Source organism: Stegodyphus dumicola, chromosome 5, assembly GCF_044657685.1.
Source record: "Stegodyphus dumicola isolate Sdum_Otavi_A_Nest chromosome 5, ASM4465768v1".
Taxonomy (NCBI): domain Eukaryota; kingdom Metazoa; phylum Arthropoda; class Arachnida; order Araneae; family Eresidae; genus Stegodyphus; species Stegodyphus dumicola.
This window is the reverse complement of record NC_140772.1, coordinates 120706149-120715910: the sequence shown is the minus strand read 5'-3', so window position 1 is coordinate 120715910 and position 9762 is coordinate 120706149.

Sequence of the window (9762 nt, the reverse complement as noted above, 5' to 3'; positions counted from 1 at the left end):
AATAAAATTACACTTCCTGATGTGGATTTTCTATCTTCAGTATCTTGTCCCCAATCAGTATCTGAATAAACTGCAAGATTAGGTTTTTCACTTGACGCAATTTGTAGAGATATATGCTTTGTCGTGTTTAAATATCTAACGATTCTTTTTACAGCGTTCCAGTCTTTTTGACGTGGATTATTACACTTTCTGCTAAGTATGTGAGTTGAACTGTGATATCTGGTCTTGTGATAGACGATATATACAAAAGACTTTCAATAGCTTGGCGAAATTTATCATTTGAAGTTAGGAGATTTTCTTCCTTGTTTAGACTATAATAAGTTTCCAATAGCGTACTTAGCCGGTTTCACTTCTTCAAGTTGAAACTGCTTGACTAGTTGATTTATTTTATTTTTCTGAGATAACTTTCCTCTTCCTTTCGGTTTATTTCAATGCGGAAGAAATATTTAGCTTCACCAATATGTGTTATTTGATAACGTTTCTTTAAATCATTAATTACTTGAAGAATGAGTCCTTCTTCTTTAAAACTTATTAGGATATAATTAACATATACAATTAAATTAATTCTTCGATGACGATCCTCTTTTGTGAAAAGACACGGATCTGCTTTGCTTTGATTGAACCCAAGATTCTTCAATGTATTTTCAGTTTCTGCATTCCAGCATCTAGTTGCTTGTTTGAGACCATAAATTGACTTACACTGCAATTTACAAACTTTTATGTCTTTTTTCAGGAACTATGAATGCTTCTGGTTGTTCCATATATATTTCTTCATTTACCTTGTTATTCAAAAAAAGCTGTTTTAACATCTAGTCGATGTACGTTGGCACTGTTATACGTAGTATATGCTGCCCACGCTAAGAAAACTTGAATTGTAATGTGTTTCACTACTGGTGAAAAGGTTTTATCATAGTCACTGCCATGTTTTTGAGTAAATCCTTTGGCTAATAATCGTGCTTTACATTTATCTTTTTACCAGATTCATCATATTTGGTCTTTAAACACCCATATGGTGCCCATTGCATGTTTTCCTGGTGGTAAATCTGTAATTTGATAGGTTTCGTTTTCTTCTTATCTGAAGTGATAGTGTGTGTGATTATGGCAAAGCATCGAGGGCTATCTGCCTAAGGGGAGGAATACCTTCGTGGAGGACTTTCTAGGGGAAACTGGCTCGTATACACGTTACACATGGGGAAAACCATGAAAACACCCACGCAGCCAGCCCGTTCGCGGGATTCGAACCTCAGACCCAACTACCAGTGTTCAGCGACTTTACCGCTCGGCCGCTGGCGGGCTATCTGAAGTGATAGTGTTTATTTCTTCTTCCATCACCTTGATCCAAACTTCTTGTCCACGTTTTGGTAAGCTTAGAATTTCTTCAAAGCTTTCAGGATCTTTATTTGAGATAACGTTGATCCTTCATCTTTTGCTTTGCAGGAGAATCTTTCCGTTGGAACCCCTTTGGTTGATCTGCTAGAAAACCCTTCTTTCCACATTTTCTTCACATTTAATTAACTCTTCAGATCCTTTTGAATCTTCCGTAAAACCATCGCCAAGAGACTTTTCATCATCGTTTTGAGAGTTGTCGAAATGAATTAATTCCGAATCTTCAGCATTATTTTCTTAGGCGAGTTTTCTGAAAATTTAACAGTTCTACTTACTATTGTTTTACTTCCACCTACATAAATCCTGTATCCTTTGTCGTATACTACGAATATTCCTTCTTGCGCTTTGTTGTCGAATTTTTGTCGCTTTTGTTTGTTCACATAATAATATGCTTTACAGACAAATATTCGTAAGTGACCTAAGTTTGGTTTTCTACCCTTCCACAATTCATACGGTGTTTTATCTGTGGCTTAGTCGGTAACCTATTTTAGAGATAGGCGGTAGTAGCTGTTGCTTCGGCCCATAGTCCTTTTGGTAATTTGGAATTTATTAGCATAGCTTTAGTCATTTCTATTAAAGAGCGATTTTTCCTTCCTTTTCTTTCTGTGCCGGATAATAAGGAACCGAAGTTTGATGAAAAATATTAAGTTTCTTTAAGCAATTTTCAGCAGTTTCATTACAGTATTCTGATCTGATAACTTTTATCTTCTTTTTAAATTTATTCGTTGTCGATGCAACATACTGTTTAAGCTTTTTGAATAGTTCATCCTTTGAAGCAATGAAATAAATTCGAGTATAACCGAATTGTCATCAATGAAGGTTACGAAATATTTTTCCCCTCCTAAGCCGTTAACTTCAAATGGCCCACACACATCTGTGTGCACTAAATGTAGTGGACTTTTAGATCTAAAACCCGATAAAGTTTCTCTACTAGTTTCCCTTTTATATAAGTACAACATTCAACACCATGAGTGCATTTACTAAGTTTAATGCCGTCTGCCAAATAATTTTTCTCAAGTATTTTTATCGCATCTATATTTCTGTGGTCTAATCCTTGATGCCATTTTAGTATGCAGTTTGTATTAGAACATGAAATAGCATTAGCTAAGAATGTTTTCTCGTCAGCTGAGCTCCCGGTCAATTTATATAAGCCTTGTGGAGCGCTGCCATGGGCTACGAGTACATTGTTACGCTTTATGTAACACTTATTACTATCAAATGTAACAATACAACCCTTATTCCTAATAGATTGAACACAAAGTAAATTACTATCTAAACCTGGCACATACAGTACATTTTCTAATTTTATTTGGGTAACCTGACCTTTTTAATTTTGAGCTTTGATAACCCATTCTTGCGTTTGTGAGTTTTCCTGTTTATGTTCCACTTTTAGAACTTGATTAAACTGAACTTGCGAATTTCCAGTTTCGATGCTTATTTTCTTTAACTTCTTTTGTTTTTATATTTTCAACAATTTGCGTATTTGCTATTTAGCATGCACTACTTTTATAATTTTTAGAATAATTTCTTCCTTTACTGTTATTTACATCTGTTTTCAGGAAAGTCCTAGCATTGCGTTTTAAATGAAAACAGTCATTTATCGTATGATTATTTCTATTACAATAAGTACAATATCGTGTAACATAATGCTTTGATTTATTTTCTCTTTTACCTTTCAAAGCAATTGAATCATATTTTTGAACTTGGTTAGTTTCCACACGTATATAGTAATACTCATCTGTTAATTTATTTTTCACATATTCTAGCAATAATTCAGCTTCTGATTTACTTTCTATTGCGGTTATTAATGAGGTGTATGAATTTGGTAAAGAACATATTAATATTGCTTATTAAGTTATTTTCTTTAATTTCTTCACCTATACTACATAGCTTTTCAGCGAATTCTAGTACTCCTTTGATATGTTCCTGCATTTTAGAACTTTCATTATATCTAATAGAATATAAGTTTCTAAGAAGAAATAACTTTTTTGTTAAATTTACACGTTCATGAACACATTTTAACTTCTGCCATACTTCTTTTGCAGATTTACTATGCAAAACGTGGATAATCTGCGAATCTGAAAGGTTTAGGCATATTAAAGTAGCTTTATGGTCGTTTTTCAACCACGTAACAGAAACAGTTTACGGTTTCTCTTGGAATACAACAGCATCTAAACCTTCTTTTATTAGTTGTTTGTTCTATTTTAGATTTCTAGGCTGAATAATTTTCATTGGTTAACTTCTCCAAATAAACTGATTCCTCTAGAATAGGCATAATTATTCGTTACAATTATTCTTTTAAACTTTGTAACTTGTATTTTCAACAGCAAGTTTTAATACTCTGTGCCGCTGGAATCTTACATTTCAGTTCTAGAATTTCAATTTTTAGAAGCATTTCTACAAGCCAATTTTCTCAAACTTATTAACTTACTCAGTCTCATAATAAACTGTTGCATTGTGCATTAGCACGTTTCCTCTATTTAGCGCAGTTTTAATTAAAAAATAAGTCAAAATAACTACAAAATCTTTATTTAACAAGTATGATAATTCTGTTTAACTTAAGTAGAACACAAATTAAAGTAACAATCTTCACAGACATTCAAAATTGAAGTATTGAAATGGAATAACTTACACAGAATCATCATCAGTCCTAAATATGATTTATGCTAAATATACCTAAATTTATGCTAACAAAATGCCCCCAAACTGATAAATGAAGTGTCAATGCAAAACATGAGAACAAAGGTTTTCACATATTTCACTGACAAATAAATATAACATGTAAGTTCATAAGATTTTTCCTTTGAATTTAATGTTTTACCATTACATTTTTTTTTTTTTTTTTCATTACAGAAGAAAGTGTCGTAAAATTAAGTTTCAGTACATTAGATATTCAATTGCATTTTTATGTTATTAATTTGTGTATAAGAGAGAGAAATTATTGAGCTGGTAAAATTCCATATATTAAAAAAATTTATGCTAGGAAGTCTTAGTTATTACAGTATTTTTTATATAGTAAATGCAAGTTTGTGAATATCATTTTTGAAACAAGGTGCTTCCAGTTGAAAAATGCCACGGTGAATGAGTATACTTCACATATTTACTGACATTTCACTAATTCACTCTTTTAAGAATGAAATTAACTGTTTTCACTGCAGAAATATATTTAAAAAACAGAATTATCCAAATTTTAAAATAACATGAATTTACTCTGGAAAATGTTAGCAGTGAAACAGACAAGATCTTGGATTTCAAATCATCAAATGGAAAAAAAAAAAATAAAAAAAAAAAAAAAAAAGATTTTGGGATTGTTTAGGATTAATAAATTAAAAACAATGATTTTTCTGGTAATAGTTTACCAATTAATTTTTATTAATTTTGTCCTTTATTTAAATGATGCTTTTGAATCATAACTAATGAATATTGATTACTCCCAGAAATTACATCATATACCTGAATTCCAATACAGTCCATTTTGCAATACATTGCCAGTTGCCTAACTTGCATATTTCAAGCAAGACTATGCACAGAAGTCTAATTTTGCATATAATTAATACAAATATCCAAATCTCTGGACAGTGATTGAAAATTTCAATGAGCACATTTTTTGAGACTATCCTTTAATTTTAACATGCAGTGTAATACAACACAACTAATGTTTTAAAGTTGTAATCTCTGAACTCTTAAAAATTACCCTAAATGTTTTTAAGCATAGAATAAAAAGGTGTAGTATTTAAACCACTGGTTTTGTTCATACCATATAAATTACAGATTACATGTCTAAAATGAAGTACAATTTTTTGCAGAATGCACTTCTTTTGCAACAGCAAGAGTACAATAACTTGTAGAGATGATGATATAGCACGGAAAATCAGAGGGAAGAGCATTACTTCCTACCTAAGGTCTGGATCATGATAAAACTTATTGAAAAAGAAATGGGGGGGGAAGAGAAAAGAACTCCCTTCAAAAAAGTTCTTATTGAAAATTTTAATTAACAGAGTTAAACATATCAGGTTCTATATTCCGTCTTACTTTCTTCGGGAACATGCAAGTACCTGACTCGGAACAGAGAGCTTACTAAAGCTATGTTCAATAACTGTGGGAAGTAGACAGGATACACAAGAAGGGTATACAAAACCCTTTATTTTTCTCTATTTACAATAACTTCCGTACTTCGGAATACAAAGACCCACTACTTGTGGTCTAAACATAAGAATATAAAAATAAAACTAAACTCTAATTTAACTTTAAAATAATAAACGTGGAAGATTGGCCTTATATTAACAGGAAGCCGTATGTAGTACAGAGAACTGTGAACACTACAATACGTTTAAAGTTATCAAGAGGATTAAACCTCTGGCCTGCAAGGCAACCAGCAACTGAGTAAAACTTCTAAGGTAAGCGGCCTGCATACTTGGCGCTTGCCAGACAAACTTTGCATAAATACGTTAACGATTATAATTCTGGCCGGAAGTAGAAAATAAGAAGTGATAGTAAAGATTTAAAATAAAATAAACGTTAGTAAAACTTAAGATCCTTACATACTTCCCGCCAGAGTTAATTAGTTTGAAACTGAGGTCTAAAACGACCTTGTTGAAAACTTTTAGCTCTAGAATCTAACGCGAGGCCAATCTTTTACAAACATAACTTCGCTAGAAACTAGAAATTTAAAAGAAAGAAATTTGTTACAATAGCAGCTCCCAGGATACAAAAAATTTTTTTCATCTGTACTGCATCTAAACAGGAGCTTTTATTCAATTCTGGTTCCTTCCAGAGATCTGGAAGGAAAACTAGTTTAATGAAACGTTACACAATGAAATGGCATGTAACATGTATAATTATATTTCTCTTAACATTCTTATTTCATTCATGACTATTTTAATTATCTCTCCCCGTGCTCTCTGACATGTGTTGTAAAAGAACACCAAACACGAATGTGTTTATGTCTATGTGTTCAACACTTCCTCCTACAATCAAAGCACTAACGTGTTAAAAATTCAACATACCAAGACCTCGTAACACACCCTAACTTCAACTCTAAACCCTGAGGTACTATTCTGAAAGTGGCTAACTCTGAAGTGTAGCGTCAGAGAGCTTAACTACGTTCATTCAACCTTTAACACATATTCACCATGATTTAGTCTTTTTACAGTCACACGAATAAAAAAAAATTTTAACATTACTTTCACTTTTACCATATCACGGTATTTCTTAACATTTGAAATAACAGTTCACATTGTATATAAGAACATATTAACATGCCGTTAATTTTACGCATTTGACAACATACATTAGTAGTACATTGTTAACTTCTATTCTTTTCAAAGCAAGTGCCAATTTTTCTACATTGAAATACTACATTTCAAAAAGTCTTTCAGACTAAAACTTCTTTCTTGCCAGAATGTTTTAAATAAAATTTATACAATAACTTTTACAATATTTAAGTCTTTACACATCGCTATTATACATCAACTTTAGTTTTACACGCGAGTAATTGAAAAACATAATACCAAAATCGGTAACAACTCATTTCTCGCCCTTTTGGCGATAAAGGTAGACCTCGCATGAGGTAAAACTTCTTGAAATCTGCCACTTGCAGTAAGAATGAAAGATTAACTTAAGTTTGCAAAGTAACATAAAATTTTACTTATCTTTGTAATATTCGGACATTCTTTTCTGAGCCCAGTCCTGGAAAGTAGCGTAGATTGTTGTTTGATTTATCCTCCTTCGTGTGCGGGCTCGTCCTTCAGTGCCTTTCTCTAGAAGCTTTCTTTTTTTTCCAGTTCGGTCACCCTTGAATACCTTCTTTTTCGCCTCTGCCTGTGGTCTTGGCCGTTTGATGGCAGCTGGTCTTGGCGGAACCGGGAAACTTCTTTCGTGTTCCTGCTTGGACCTCGTTGCTGGCCGTTCAAATTTTCCTTGTAACTTTTCCTCCGCCGCTGGTGGCCCTTCCGCAGTTTGGCGACATTTGCTGCGGAGAGTCCTGTCGGATGAGTAGATCTTCCGTTTTAGAGCATAAAATAATTTATCTAACGGCGTTATAATCTTTCTGCCTAAAAATAACTCAGCAGGAGTTTTGCCCGTTGTATCATGTTTTGCGGTCCTAAGGGCGAAAGCAAATTCATTGACATAGTTATCCCAGCTTTTATGAAAATTTTTAACATAACTACGGATAATTTTCACTATATTTCTATTGACCCGTTCCGCTATATTTGATTGCGGCCGATACGGGACCATTTTTAAATGACGTATGCCCAGTTTTTGGTACATGTCTTCAAATACATTACTTACAAATTGAGGACCATTATCCGATATAACTTTTAGGAGCGCCCCGTATTTTAAAATATATTTATTTAAAATAGAATCAGTAACTAATTTCGCGGAGGCTCGTTTTAAGGGAACAATTTCGGTCCACTTACTAAAATGATCAACCATAACAAGGAGATAGCGACTTTTATTTAACTGACTTTTTGGGAAAGGGCCCAATAAATCGATGCCAATTACTTCATTTGGAAATACGGATTTAATACTATTTAGAAACCCGGCCGGGCGGAAATTAATATAATTAACTGCTTGACATGTTGGGCAGGACTGGACATACGCCCTTGTTAACTTTTGCAGTTCAGGAAAATAGACTGCTTCGCGTACGCGTTGGATAGTTTTTCGAATACCAGCATGAGAAGCTAAAGGGCTGTCATGGAGCTCCTGCAGGATATTTAATCTAAGACTAGCTGGGATAACAGGTCGGAATTCATAGTTTTTGTATAAAATAATAGACCATCTATTAGTTCGTAATGGGCCGCCCTATTTCTTATCGCCACAATATCTTGGTGGCTAAAATTTTCAGGATCCTTTAAATACTCATAAATGCTTCCAAACTCAGGATCCTTACCCAGTTCGGTTATTACAGTTTCTCGGGAATTTATTGTACATGCTGTGAGCATTGCCACCTTTACAGTATTACCTTCTTCATCTATTTTAATTCTGGATAGGGCATCTGCTACGATATTTTCCTTTCCGGGGGTATGCTTGATTACTAGATTATATTCTTGTAGCTTGAGTGCCCATCTTATTAACCTTGGGGATAAGTTTTTCCCTGAGTACAATCTAGTTACCGCCGCATGATCAGAGTACACTGTTATTGGCGCCTTTCCAAAATAGACTCGGAACTTTTGCACTGCTAACAGAACTGCAAGTGCCTCTCTCTCGGTCGCGGAATAGTTTCTTTGTGTTTGATTTAAAGTTCGGCTAAAAAATGCCACGGGCTGCTGATTTTGCGAAAGTACCGCTCCTACCGCATAATCCGAAGCATCCGCTGAAATTTCTAAATTCTCATCCTTTTCAGGAAATTTCAACACAGGGGCTTGCGTTAATGCATGTTTTAATTTTTCGAAAGCACTATTGGCTTCGGCCGTCCACGAGAATCTTGCCTTTTTCCTTTTTAATTTTAACAATGGTTCAGCAATAGCTGCAAAATTTTTTATAAAGGACCTATAATATGAACAAAGTCCTAGAAAACAAGAGAGCTTCTTCGCCGTGTTTGGAGTCGGTTACTTTTGTACAGCGATTATTTTTGATTCGTCCGTCTCGATTCCTTTCTGAGAAATTTTGTAACCTAAATATTTTAATTCAGGGGCTGCAAATTTTCACTTTTCGACATTAACTTTTAGACCGGCCTCATTTAATAAAGAAAACGTCTGTCTTAAATCCTGTACATGTTGGTCGAGATTATCACTAGTAATAATGATATCGTCTAAATAGATAAATGTGGACTTTCCAAGAACAGGTCTTAACACAATGTCCATACATCGCTGAAATGTTGCCGGTGCCCCTGAAAGACCAAACGGCATAAAAGCAGTCTTAGGCACGTCCTCAGGCCTAACCCCTATTTGAAAATAACCAGTCGTTAAGTCTAAAGTCGTCATATATTTGGTGGATGTTATGTTCCTTAGAATTTCTTCAATAATAGGTAACGGATATACCGGATATTTAGTTATGGAGTTTAATTTACGGTAGTCAATTGCGAATCTCCACCTTTTTGGATGTGTCAAAGGATAGTCATTATTTTTCTTACATAAAACCACCGGGCTAGCATAACTACTTGAGATGGGCGTTATGATCTTTTTACGTAGCATATCGGTGATATGCCATTCTATAATTTTTTCCTTATTCTTATCATACCGGCATGCTTTGTGGCGAACTGGCATTGAATCTCCGGTGTCAATACTATGGTTAGTAACCTGAGTAAATCCTGGAATATCACTAAATAACGAAGCAAATTCACCTACCACTTGTCGGATTCTTCGCTGTTCTTCATTAGGTAGGTGGTCAAGATTTAACATCGGCGGTTCAGCCTTTTCTGCATGAACTGGTTTC